We start from the raw sequence: 13780 nt of genomic DNA, 5'->3' as shown, positions 1-13780 counted from the left end.
GAGTGTATCTGTGGAGTCAAACCTTTTTATGACTATTGTTCATTTGACTTACGAGTCTAGTCTTGAGTAATGCCCTTGCGAGGATTTTTGAAGCATCTCGCAGTAAGATACCTCTTATGGTCTGACATTTCACCCTTCTGGCAGACTGGGTGACTCAGCGCATGCTTCCATTCCTTTGGCATTTTCCAGGTAAAAAATGTTTTGGTGAGTTTCCAGACATCAAAGAACAACCACCTACTGGGGCTCTTCAATAATTTTATGATCTCTTCTACCCCTTTGACTGCAGGCGGTTTAATATTTCCATTTTGTAATGGCGTGGCCATCTTTGCTCTAGGCTTCTCGCCTTTGATTTTATCCGAGTACAAAAAATTTTCAATTTTCTGTCGTCATTTTCCTGTCTTTAAAAATTTTTGTCGTGACATTTATTTTACGCTGGACCTCCCGCCAGAGTGTCATGTGGATAAAAATCAGCACATTAAAAAAGATTTGCCATAAGTGAGAAACTAGTCTTGTGAGAAACTAGTCTTGTGCGAAACGCTATGTGCATACAACTTCTGCACAAAGTGCTTTTTTTTAGTTATGACAAACCATTTATAATATGCCGAGTTCTATTCACTCTACACTTTGGCGTGAGGTACAGCGTGAAGTCGACAAGTTTGAAAAACATCTTTAACCCTGGAAGATACAAAGCCTGTCGAAACCGGCTGTCTTTAATAAAATATTTTAGCGATCTAGACTAATGTTTCTACGAAGTAAAAGATGTAGCTTCATTATTCTCAAAGTGAGAAAATTCAATTATTTACTGTACTTTTGTCGTATGCCTTTCAATATTTATCTTTAGAGTGATTATTTCGTGACACTGGGAATACTGCCATGGTTCTGTTACTACTGAACTACTTCCATGCCTGGAGTCTACACTTAATATGTTGCGTTCCAGTACGTTTATGTTGCCTAGGAAGTTGATCCTACCACATTGCATTCTGAATTATGTTCGCGTTGTTTTACCGACTTTATCTTGATTAATTGCTTCAATAATTTCGTCTTTGAGTATCTGCATCTGGTCTATTTTGTTGTGCTTTGCTGTGTTTCTTGGGATTGGCCTTATCCTTTCTTGTAGCGAGTGACGGCTAGACACTCCGAATGCTGGGCTTGTTCACTATGTTTGCCTCCTGACAGCAGGTTTTTTTCCCTGTACATCCTGTAATTGAGTGGATTTCATCTGCGAAACCTGTATTTTATTCTGAAGATTCCGATGTGAAATTTTTCCTAGCAGATCTATGAACTATGAAGTTGCCTAGTTTTACTAGCGTGTGCCGAGTGCGAATGCCGTGTTTACCAAGAGGTTTCGAGAAGCTCCACCTGTTCATGAAGTTTCTGGTCTCCACTATCTAATGACCAGCCGAGTTCAGTATGCTTACCAGAGCCTGGTGTAGTTCACATTTTTTCCGCTCTATCATTATGTTCTGAAGTTAAAGGTGGTGGTTGTTGTATATTTGATGTTAAAGACTGACAACAGAAACAAAACCATCTTAGAACTACAAAAATGTGGAGCTACATCTGTCTAGGTAACAATATTGCAAGATGACATGGTACTGTAGGCACGATACAAGCCACTGCAAATGCGAAATGCTAGTAAATTAACAACTGGGAACTGCCAGTGTTAAATGCAAGCAGGCAAACGTGTATGCATTGTGTTTTACAGGTGCCGGATGTCAGTATGTTGGATGGAGTTTCACGCCTGTTGCAATTGGTCAATACCGTAGTGAGTAACGACCTTTTCGTTGTGTGCTGTTCCATGTGTACTCGATTGGAGAAAGATCGGGTGATTCAGCAGGCCAAGGCAACATATGGACAGAGCGTAGAGGATGTAGCGTTACAACATAGATGTGGCGAGCGTTGCCCTGTTTGGAAACATTCCCTCGAGAGCCGAACAACGGCACCAAAATATTAGTACCTATATAGAAAAATTTGCCGTCAGGTAGGGTGGGATAACCTCTCATGAGAAATCGCACCCGAGATCTTAACTCCAGGTTTAAGTCCAGTGCGTCTACCATGCAGACGTGTTGCACAGGTCCTCAACTTGCTTCTTAACGTATGGTTATCACTGGGGCCTACACAGAACCACATTTCATCACAAAGCACAACTTTTCTCCAATCAGCTCTCGCTTGCCACTGAAGTCTTAAATGGCGGTGGTTTGGTTGGTTGAATGGTTAAAGTGACCGAACTACTAGGTCATCAGTTCCGTTGTCCTCTAACAAACAGGTCCATACGACAGGTCAGATACAGCTTACCATACACAACCCAGAGGAAGAAAACCCCAAGGTCTACGAAAGGTCAACAAAGTCGAGAAGGCACAAAAAGGAGAAAAGGGACACAGGAAGAGAGGCAGGCAAGGTGACCCATCTAGGGCGCAGCCAGAAGCCCCTGAAAGAAAATAAGGCAACGTAACATCCCACAGCCTTATCACTTACCAGACACACTCTAGGGTCTACTCTTAGGCTGCCTTGAAAGACTAGCAATACAGACAGGACAAGAGCCGCACAGAGACCGAAGATCAAAAATTCTAACGGACAATGTTAGAAGGGGGAGGGGGGAGGAGGAGAAAGAAGGTAGAGTGAGAACAGGGCTGGACCACAAAGCCCAGACAGCCACAGCCTTGTCTGGGCACAGGCAGCAACAGAGTTTCCTGCATATCCCTTAATGGGCAAATAGGATTAAGCAGCCCTTCCTCAAACGAAGTGAGAAAGCCCACTACACAAATGTAAAACTACGTCACACAAAGCGGCACCGTGTGAGGGAAATTAAGACAGTGTCGCAGAGTGGCTAAGTAGGGTCAGTCTAGCAAAACGTTGACAGCCATCAAGTAAGAGCCACTATGACAGTGGGGTAGGTGGCTATGGAGGTGGCGACCATCGATCACTGAAGTACGGCCAATTTGGAGCCAGCAAAGGACAGTCTTTGTGGGATGCCTGCCGGTAGGACCTAAGATTCGCAGTCCCTTGATCACTTTTAGTTAGTTGATAGTGAGCCAATCTATTTCAGGCAGCTAGAACTTTACAGTGTGATACTGATAGGTGGTCTGTTTCTGGAATACTTAACAGTGTTTGATCAAGCTATCAGAGTTCATTCCCTGGTGTCCAGACATGGGTTACCGTGTCCACACTGTTTAAGATCATACAGAGTATCCTGGATAGCAATGACCAAGGTATGGCGATAATACTGGTCAAGCGTTTGCTAACTGCTTAGGGAGCCGTTGCAGATAAAGGATCCATCAGGGCAGGAACATATGCTTAAGAGCATGAGATGGATACCAACTCCAGAGTGCAAACACTACAGCTATCTGGCAAGGAGACCAGCTCAGCACGTTTCCAACGAGTTTAAGCGAAGCCTATATGACCAGCAAACATCGAGGCTTATGTCTAATATACTTCTGAAACCTGGGAGATACAATGTATCGAGTAAAATTTGTGGCAGAGGGCCTAAAGATGAATTAAGTGTTTCAGAACTTTTGATTGGTCAGTAAGAAGATATGGCCAATGGATGCACTACAAGGGTACAGGAGTGGGTTCAGAAAAAAAACTAAGTTCACAGAAGATAGACTGGATACGGATTTACTATCCTAAGCCCTGATCGGGATCATTGTTACAAGAAATGGATTACCGTGTTTGGAAAGAGAAGACGGTAGTTTGGATGCTTAGGGGAGCTACGAATGTGGGTAGCTTAATTGACACGCTGTTAGTGCCTGATGAACAGTGGAGGGACTCCAGCCTCCATGAGTAGGCTGTTCACAGGGATAGTTCGGAAGGCTCTAGAGTCTAATCCTGCAGTGGTGTATTGGATCCAGTATCCCAGCGCTGAGGGTGATGCTCTACCTTAAGCTTATCTCCCATGATCGAGGTGGGATTGTGTCACGTCTTCATTAAGCTGCAGAAATATAGTGCAATCTGCACCCCAGCTAGTGTTGCTCAGGAAGTAGAGTTGAAAGTTATGGTTTATTGTTAGTCAGGGCCAATTTTTGTAGGGATTATTGAAAGATTGCGTTGCACTAAAAATATTTGTCAGTTTAAGCAGTCATTTTTAATTTTTCTAAGGGGACGTTTCAAACTTAAGATGCATCCAGCACGTGCACATAAGCTGACAAACATTGGGAATCTGTCAGAGTGTAAGACCAGTCCTAAAACGCAGTGAGTCTCCACCACATTGAAGAGTCTGCCGTCGATGTAAGGTTCTGCGTGAATGGTACGATGCCAACAGAAATGGGTGGCGTGTTTCTTTGTGGTGGAAAGTGTGTGTGAGGGCCTCTCATGACAGCTTGCACTGGACGATCAGCGACCTGAGACTCGTCTAAGGTAGTAAGGATGTAGTAGTCGTTTTTTAAGCCTTTTGCAGGTCGGAAAGACAGCTGTGAGATGTGAGGCAAAAGCTGTTCGGTTGGCAGGTTTCAGGTGAACCAGGTTAATAGTGGAAAAGCACTGGCGAAAACCACCTTGGGACAGAACCAGAAGATCAAGACTCGAGGAACCAATACAGCCACCAGTTCACCACGCATTCAAGCAACATAGAAAACAATGGTGAGACTTATTGGGCAATAAGCATCCCTAGCAGGTGCTCACCCAGTTTCAGTACTGGGACAATGACGCTTTCTCGCCTTTGTGCTGGGAACTCGCCCTAGCTGCAGATGTGGTTAAATGTATCAAGGATATGGCGCTGACAGTCCACCAGTATGTATTCTATTATTTGGTCGTGGATGCAGGATGGCCCTGGTGCTTTATCAGGGCCTTGAGCTAGAATACTTACGAATTCCACCTACTGAGAGGATATCATATGGCTTTAAGTGGCGTGTAGTAAAAGAATTTCTTTTGGTCTAACCACTGAGAATTATCAGCCTGTCTTGTGTCCTAAAGGAGACACTGAGGCTTCAGTGTAGAGCAGAGCAAAATTGATGCCGTCTGGGTCAGTGCAGACAGTGTCAGTCAAGGGAATACCAGGTACACCTGCAAGTGTCTGGTACCAATCGAGATGGACCATGTACCTCTCCCTCACACATACTGGATAGTTAAAACGCATTCTTGCATTCTCATTTGTCTTTTATTAGGTGACTGACTCAAGCACAAATCAATTTAAAGGGAATGAAGAGCTCCATCGATGGGTGTCACTTATGATTGAGAGCTCACCTACAATCCCACATGGCCTCTCCAACTTCTGACGACCACCACGGTGCTGTCTTTCACTGTGGGCAGGCCAAAGGAACAGGGGATTGCTGAATGAGCTGCCGAAAAAATGGCTGTAATTTTATTCTGAAGTGCCTCATTGATACCTCCAGGCAGAGGACAAATCATCCCAGTCAGCACTGCTGAAAGCCAGTCTGGGCAGGCATCCAGTGGAGCGACACTGAGGGAGGGATAGAAACATCCGAAAGTGGTCACTAACACAAAGTCGATGGCAAAGGAAATTCTATGCCCTACACCTAAGTGTGTGGGGGTACCAGTATTCAAGAGGCAAACGACAAGTTGTGCCAGTAAAATAATCATTGTCTTTACCATGGCCAGTTTTGCTTTAGGGTGCCAAAATAGCTGGGGGGTAATAAGCGCTCAAGTCGAAACTATGGAACATGAATACAGGGAAGAGTTAAATAAGAGTACGTCAGTCCCAACTGATTTAACAGAAGACAGCTACAAAAGGCACATGGAAGAAGGGCTAAGGAAAGACATCATGCAGATATGGAGGTCTAAGACTAAATATTAAATGGCCTTCCATAGTGCTTTGGAAGATAAAGTAAGACAGTCGAGAACCTGCGCGTCATTTGGTAAAACGGCCTAACTCAGACAGCAAACCCAAATGGGGATGTAAAAGATTAAAGAACCGACATTCCATTATGAAGTGGCGTACAGTTGAAACTGGGACAATGTGTACAAAGTTGTGGGGTAGCACCACTTAGCGAATCACGATGGCTAAAAACCAGTGTCCAAGACATAGCCAAGTTAAAAAACCACCTGATGGGAGGGCCGAGAGGAGGCCTAGTAAGCTAGAGGTTGTTCCTGTGAAGGAAGGACCCATTGGCGATGCCAAAGGGATGCACCTCCTGACAGACAGCAACACAGGGGTCATCGGAGGTAATGTAGGAACTCGCTGGCTGAGGTAGGACTGCAGCTTTGTCAGCAGCCTCATTTCCTGCCACACCGAAGTGATCAGGAATCCACAAACATCACACTGGCTCCACCAAGAGTAAGCAGTTTAAAGTTTTCCTGGACCCGCTGCACTAAGGGATGGGCAGTGTACAGCAGGCACAGACTGTCCTCTGCTCAGACTCACTCTGTCCCCCCTCGATTTAAAAGGCTATGTTGCCAGATGTACTCTGTGGCCTGGTACAAGGCAAAGAGCTCTGCTATAAACACTGAAGAGTTTGTTGGATGCTGAGACAATGACAGGTGCCAATGAAGGCACACCCAACCTCACTGTCAGAGTAATCAGTGTAGACAAAGGTACTATCGTGAAGTCCCACACGTAGGTCGTGAAGCTTAAGGTAGTAGACCGAGGCTGGAGTAGTGTCCTTAAGAAGAGATTGAAGGCCTAGGTTAACATTGGCCACTTAACGAAGCCAAGGTGGTGAAGGGTTCACATCCACTAGGAAAGGTGAAGGTAGTATGAAGTTCAGCCACCGTAGCAAGTGCCGAAAGCGGACTCCAGGAGGTAACAGACAAGGACGAGCCCATACTGACGATCAAAGGAATCAAAGAAGGAGACATAGGATATGTGGCCACACATGGCAGACTCTCCTCAGCAGGTATGCTTGCTGTCATGCCGGTAGGACAGGGGTGCTTAAGCATGCTGAAGGAACTGGCCTGCTGTAAAAGGCGTCTGTGGCCAAACGGATGCCATAACGGTGGCTAATGTTCAGACGGCATAAGAGGAATGGGCACGCAGACGCATAAACAAAGTGCGCAAAGTCTAGTTTCGAATTGACAAGGGACTGGTACAGACCAAGAAGGGATTTTAACCTCAGAGCTGAATTTGAGGTAGCATGTCAGCATGGCCATGTCCTGAAAGAAGCGAAGGTAACAAGAACAGAACTATAGGTGCCAGATGGGAGAACCCAAGGTTTGCGACTAGCCAGTAACTTGCGAGCTACGGCATAAGGCACTTTATCCCTCACCCATATTTTTTTGACAGCCCACTGAAAATACACGGGACAACCCCGAGAGAAGGCGCTATGGCCGCCATTTCAGTTCATACAGCGGGGAGGAGGTGGCAGACAATTGCCCTCAGGTGCATCCTACAACAGGTTACACATTAGACTGGGTGTCAACACGTTCTAGCATGGTTGAAGCGACGACACTAACAGCAAATCGGGTTCAGAGTGTATGGCCGGACTGTGATAATTTCACAGCCTGCTTTGATCTTTGATGGCAGCACCACTATCAACGGTGAGGAAAAGACTGCAGGTGGACACTTACTGGGAATCTACCTTTTCTTATTACTCGATGGACGGCAATGACACCCTGTTCAGAGGGGGTAAGATGGGATTTCGGCCTCCGTTAGACCGCCGAGCAGCCTGGTGTAAATTACACCATGGGAAGAATTCGAAGTTCTATGGCTCTGGACACTAACGGGTAGCCGTGGAGAAGCTAAGCAGCAAGCAGTTGTGCTTGAGAATAAGATGCAGTCCCCAAAAACCGAAGTGTCATTCCGTGAACAAGAGCAGGACTTCAGAGGACCAGTAATTGCGTCAGCACCTTTCTGAATAATAAACGAATTTACTGTGGCGAAGTCCTGACTAACACCTGGGACCACGAGCTACTGTGGTCCAGCAGGAAGGGCTTCTAATCAGCCTCATTACGTTTACGCTTCGTAGACTGACTGGAAAGACATTGACTCATTGCGAGAGAACCTTTCATGATTGCCAGCGTCTCCAATTGTGCGCTGTTCTTAACGGGGGGATCCCTCCGCAAGGGGGCGTACCTGCCTTAGGTGGTTGTTCACACCTCCCTAACATCTGAAGTGTGACCAATCGGCTATTTGGGAAGGTTGCAGCTCAAGCAATCACCTCTATCTGGGCCTGGCCTGTACCAGGCGGATACGTGCGAACCCTACCTGTCGACCTAGGGCTGGGAATTTCGCGTTACCCCAGTCACCCCAGACGCGTGGGCCGGCCTTCAGTAGCAAACAGGGAGGAAGAAGGAGTAACCTCGAACGCCGAAGCCAAGGAACGAGAGAAGACAACGAGGAAAGGAAAAGGGAGCGAAAAACCAAAGCCGATACTGTTCTTACGTCAGTGACAAAGCAGAACCTTCCTGATAACATCCCAGGCATGATACCAATGGAGGGGGAAATAGCAAGAGGATAGACATGCAGCACGGAAGACACTGCGAAGGCTGGGGCCCCGTGGTAGCTAAGCACAAACGCGTCGAATAGTGATAAGCCCCTAGGGGCGGATCCACGGCCAGTGACTGGTTCCACCCTCACGCCTCACATTTTGATCACAACTGACCCACTTAATTTTATAGATGGCCGTCACTACCCCAAACTTGTCTTCCAAGTACTCCACAAAAAAACAAGGGCTTCGTGCCCAAGGAGGAGTCACTATTAGTCTGACAGACCAGGTATTGTGGAGAGTTTTACTGCTTGCCACTTAGCCCCACGTTCCTCCCATGGCGTAGCCGGGGTAAGGCTAAATTTTACAGTTTGGAGGGAAGACCGTCCTTTCACAGACACTGCTGGGAGCGTATGGCCACCTACATCTGCGGCTGATTTGCAATGGTGCGGTGATTTGGCATCAGAGCAATGCACGCTATAGGACGTCTGCCTGAGATGTCACTGAAGTAACCAATTTGTAGTAGTACTTTGTCTCAGTGGTGGTAACTGCTGCTGAAATGGTTTCCGCAGATTCAGTACGATGCGCCGGAGCATACAACTAACACTATGGTTTTCCCCTGTCAGTAGTGCGAAGTAGCCGTTCGGAGTCAGTCTTCTTGCGACTGTACATTCTCGTGACTACAGCTGCCAGCAATTATGAATAGTGGCTACATTCCTGCCAAGTCTGTAACAGGGTTCTGAGAAGCTGTCTGTTCCTTCTGCGATATTACACACTCTCGTTCAAACCCAGTAAGGTTTGAATGGCGTCTGTGTCGCCTGAAAGGCGTTCTTCACGAACAGCAACTCACCACGTCCATTCGCGAAGCTAACCAACGCTCACAACCCTTACATCCTGATAGTAGATCAGGTAGCACCATGAAAATATTCTGCTGATGCAACATTTGAAGACAACATCTGTGAAAATACGCGAATTAACTTTCGTTGGTGACTTAACTCCTTGGTGGTGCAATTTTTTCCCCGCCATAGTATTTGTAGCAATCTCACCAACTTCCTGAGCTGACGCTGAACACTACCCACTACATGCCGGAACGGGTACTAATGGGTTTAGGCCTGCGTTACTATTTGGTCTGCGTTTGTTATTTTATTTCCCCGGCACTACAGAAAGTGTTATTTCACTATCTTCCACCTAGTGAGTGCCCGATGGGGATCCAAGTCTCACACGGAGTAAGATATGAACTTCACAGCTCGTTAACAGGGTTTTGAGATAGTTATTACTTAAACCCAACGTTTGGAGACCAGTAAGTAAGAACAGTAACATGCATTTCTGCCATGTTCCAATAGAAAACTTTACTTCAGAAGACCGTCTTCCTGAGCGCCACTTTCAGATTGCCTTGTGGAAGGTCTCTAAGGCACGCAGCGGTGCAGTGCCTGTGGAAATTATTACATTAAAGGACATGCAAGTGGGCCCCACGGTGGATGAAATGCCGTGTATCCCCGCGTCCGGAAGATTAACACACCTTTGTAGTAAACTGTAGTCAATGTTATTCCGCACTGACTCAGTTCGAGGAAGTCTAAATGCATAAATTACTTAATACTACGTCCGAAACGGCCTTAATTTACGAAATTGAATGAATGACTAGCTGGTATATGTGAACTATGAGAACCACTTGATACACTAACTGGGAAGATCTCGCCAACATAAACGAAACAAAGTTGGCAGGCATGTTTACATCTGGAAGACGTCTGTTCAAATCCAGCCTCGGTCGTGTAAGAGTGGCGCTAACAGCGCCACTCTTATTTACGTCACGTTTGCTCTACATATATTCTGTAACGGTGGTCAGCGTTAGTTACCTTTGTGACTTGACAGGGTGAGATTCACAAATGACGGTGACGAAAACGGCATTATCAATACCTCACTAAACGAGATCGTGTGACGAGGCTACCAGAAGCTGGATGTTCCTTTTGTGATATTGCAGGGAGAATTGGCAGGAATGTAACCACTGTTCCTGACTGCTGGCAGCTGTTTTAAGGAGAGAAGGATTTTCGCTTTTAACTTTCGTCTCTTTCTGGACCGGGCTCCTTTACCTCTAATTTCTACATTTATTCATGTCTATCCCTGAAAGTTTGTAACATCGAGGAATCGCCCTGTACATTGACGTAGCGTAAGTGATGCTAGGGGGACACCCATCGCTGAACTCTTACAGAATTGTGGACTTCTGCAGTAAGTGTCGTCGTTAGTACACTAGATTCCAGTGAAAGGCTTAGACCATTCTAATGTTCGGTACTGGGACTAGCTTTATCTATTGGCTTGGGATTACTCCCGTTTGGGTCATGTTCAGATGACCACATGAACAACATTTTGAACAGCTGCAATGTCACTACTTTGAGATTTTACAGCTAAGTTCCGAAGGAAGATCTTTCAGTCCGGAAGAACGCCAGAAACTGAAAAAGTTTTAATTCACTTTTCTCCTGTCTTAAATAGCGCGTTTATTAGAATACAGTACTTTTGTAGTATCTGGTTCGCCTTAACCAGAACAACGTTGCAGCGTTACACCTCTTACTGTTGTCTCTGGAAATTCTCATGAAGTTTGACTATCCTCAAATTTTTAGTATAGCGACTAAAGAATTATTTTCTACAAATATGTCCAAGAGGAGACATGAATTTATGGAAGGACTGTTCTGAAGAAATTAATCTCTTAGCAAAACAAGAGGTAACGAGATAAATGAACAGTGGCGGCTCGTACACATTCTGGCCGTTCACAAATTTTTGTATTCATGTAAATGTGGGAGAGCAAAGTTAACAGCATTACTGTGTAATAGTTATGTTTGCCAACATAATACAACATCCGCTGTGATAACAATTTAAAAGAGTAAGATTTGTTTTTGGGGAATTTTGTGGTTTTGTACATAATTAAGTACAGTCTCAAACTAAATATTTAAGCTTTCGCTACTCAGTTCTAAATTTTTAAAATAAGCGAGTTCGTGCTTTATTTTTTCGGGCAAATTAACCCATTTCTAAGTCCTGTATTAGTGAACTCAACTTCCGGGCTGAAAATCAGGCATTTTTACGTTGCACCCACACGACTTACACTTTAAATGTTCGCGAACCACGAGTGACCCGGTAGACAACACAGACTAATTCTTGCCACACCCGTCTCTCGTACGCGCTCCACATTCACTTCACACACGGCGACGTCCGCTTCTCTGCCGAACACAAGCAACCCGTCGTAACTAATTTGTTGTGCCAGTGGTAAATGACATTTCTTGTCGGTGGCCTCTTACCGTACTTGGTCCTAAACATCCGCAGAACAGCTGTAGCACACTTTTTTCTAACTGCAACACTTATTTAAAGAGCTACAGATGTCTACTGTAGCCTCAATATATTTTCACTTATGAAATTTGTTATTAACAATCCCAACGAATTCGAAAGTAATAGTGTACATGGTTACAACACTGTGAGAGGATGATCTTCACTACTTAAGGTCAAATGTAACTGGCTCAGAAGGGGTAAATTATGCTGCCACGGAAGTCTAGTCACTTACCTAACAGCATCAAAAGTCTGACAAATAGCCATGTAATACTTAAAAGGAAATAAGAAGAATTTTTAATGGCAACTCTTACTCATTAGATGAATTTTTTTGATGTGGGTAATTTCCCAAACCAACAAAAATATAGAAGAAAAAATTATGTTAAGTGTCATGTAATATTTTGTTCAATATCTCCTATAGACACCTTTTATTAACCTGACACGTTCCACGTAATTACGAAGTGTCAGTCATGATCTAGGGAACAAGCGCTAATTTAAACAGAAAGCTCCCTCCGCACCTGAACGCTCAATGTATGCGACTAGCGCAGACTATGGACGAATTACCAAACTACGCTGTGGCCGTATACATTAAAAATGAACTGTCAGGGTTTCTCTTCAGAATGTCACGTACGATACCTGCACAATGTTTGGTTCTTGTGGCATAAATTATCTTATTTGTTCCCAGACTTCATGTACATCTTGTATTACTGTGTAGCGCACATTAAAGGTTTTTGTGCACATTCTTAAAGGCCATTTCCATATGTACAGGAAACCCTTGAAGCGCACCAGGACGGATTTCGGGAAGTCATGTGAACGACAGACTAAGTGTTCAGTCTGAGACAAGGAATAGGCGTTTTAATTTGTGAAGAAAACCTGCCTATTCATCGATTTGATGGAAGCCTATCAGTGTCCAGAGAAAAACGTGAAGGGTAAGTAAAAATGAGAAATCTTCTAAATGCCCAGAATGCCCCTTGAGGAAACAATGAAGTGAGGGATGAAGGGAGTCTTTTACAGTGGAAACAGGCTGAGGAAATTTAGTTTTTCTGTTTGCACGTAGTGAACTTTATATTGGGAAGGCCCTAAAAACCTCGCTTTTGAAATGTGTAAGACAAAGTTTTTGCTTTCGCCGATTATCCTGTCGTTAAAGCAGAGAAAGAAGATGATGCCGTAGCAACTTAAATGACTATAGGAGGGGGGGACGAAACGCTGGTCTGAGGATCAGTCAAGATGGACCGGTATGATTGTAACAGGAAGGGAAGTGGAGGTATCACTGGAGATACTGAGTTTAAGAAAATCAAGTCCTATTATCTAGGGAGCATTAGATGTGCTTCCAACAACAGTGCTGAGGAGAATTAACAAAACTGTAGAAAGTGGTTAATTAGGTAGTTACAGTATTGAGAACATAACTATAACAGAACTCGGCATATAGAAGACAACTGTGACGAATTCAAACCTGGGGCTGAAACACTTAGCGAGAATATGGAGAGAAAAATCTTCGAAAACAAGGTTTTTAAAAATCTTTGGACTTGCCAGACAACTTCATTTTTTAGAAGGAAAAGTGTACATTTAAATGAACGAGACTTGACAACTAATGAAAATTAGAAGAACTGAATGGCTACGGAATGTACAAGTAAGACTAAGTACTACTACATACGAACTGCTAATTACAATTACTTTGGCCAACAAGCCGGCTGAACCTGCCGAAGAGACCGCCGTTGTGTCCCAATGTCATAAATAACGTGTTACAATGATAGGCGGGAATTACGCGGTGTTTATATTTTCAACTGCGAGGCACCGTTTAACTGACCATTTCTTAACCACTTATAAACCACACAATTTACCTTTAGCTAGTAACATACTGCAGTAAAGGGAACAGCGCCAACAACACTGAGAAGCAGTGTCATTAACATATAGAGACTGGCCGCGATAAACTTTTTATAAAACTATGCAGTGTGTCGCGCAGATCCGGCCATCACTGGCGTTACCTAAACGAGTTAAGATTAGTTGTGCTATATCGAGAAGATTTTTAAAACCGATAAAAACTAGTTTGCCGATACGGCTAATTCAGGTTTCTGGGTGTGTGAAGAGGCTTTAAAACGCTACCGTAGAAGGTATCGTCGTGTACGCCAGGTGTCTCCAGTAGCGCAAGATTTACACTA

General features: G+C 44.5%; 1 protein-coding gene across 3 annotated transcripts in view; it reads right to left on the bottom strand.

The window, feature by feature from the left end:
- Positions 1-13780, bottom strand: part of LOC126299200 (PTB domain-containing engulfment adapter protein 1-like) — a 132161-nt gene that overhangs the window by 49486 nt on the left and 68895 nt on the right. The gene's annotated exons all lie outside the window — the stretch shown is intronic.

Source organism: Schistocerca gregaria, chromosome X (assembly GCF_023897955.1).
Source record: "Schistocerca gregaria isolate iqSchGreg1 chromosome X, iqSchGreg1.2, whole genome shotgun sequence".
In the NCBI taxonomy this organism is placed as follows: Eukaryota; Metazoa; Arthropoda; class Insecta; order Orthoptera; family Acrididae; genus Schistocerca; species Schistocerca gregaria.
The sequence above is the reverse complement of the archived record's forward strand: the minus strand, read 5'-3'. Positions and strand labels throughout refer to the sequence as shown.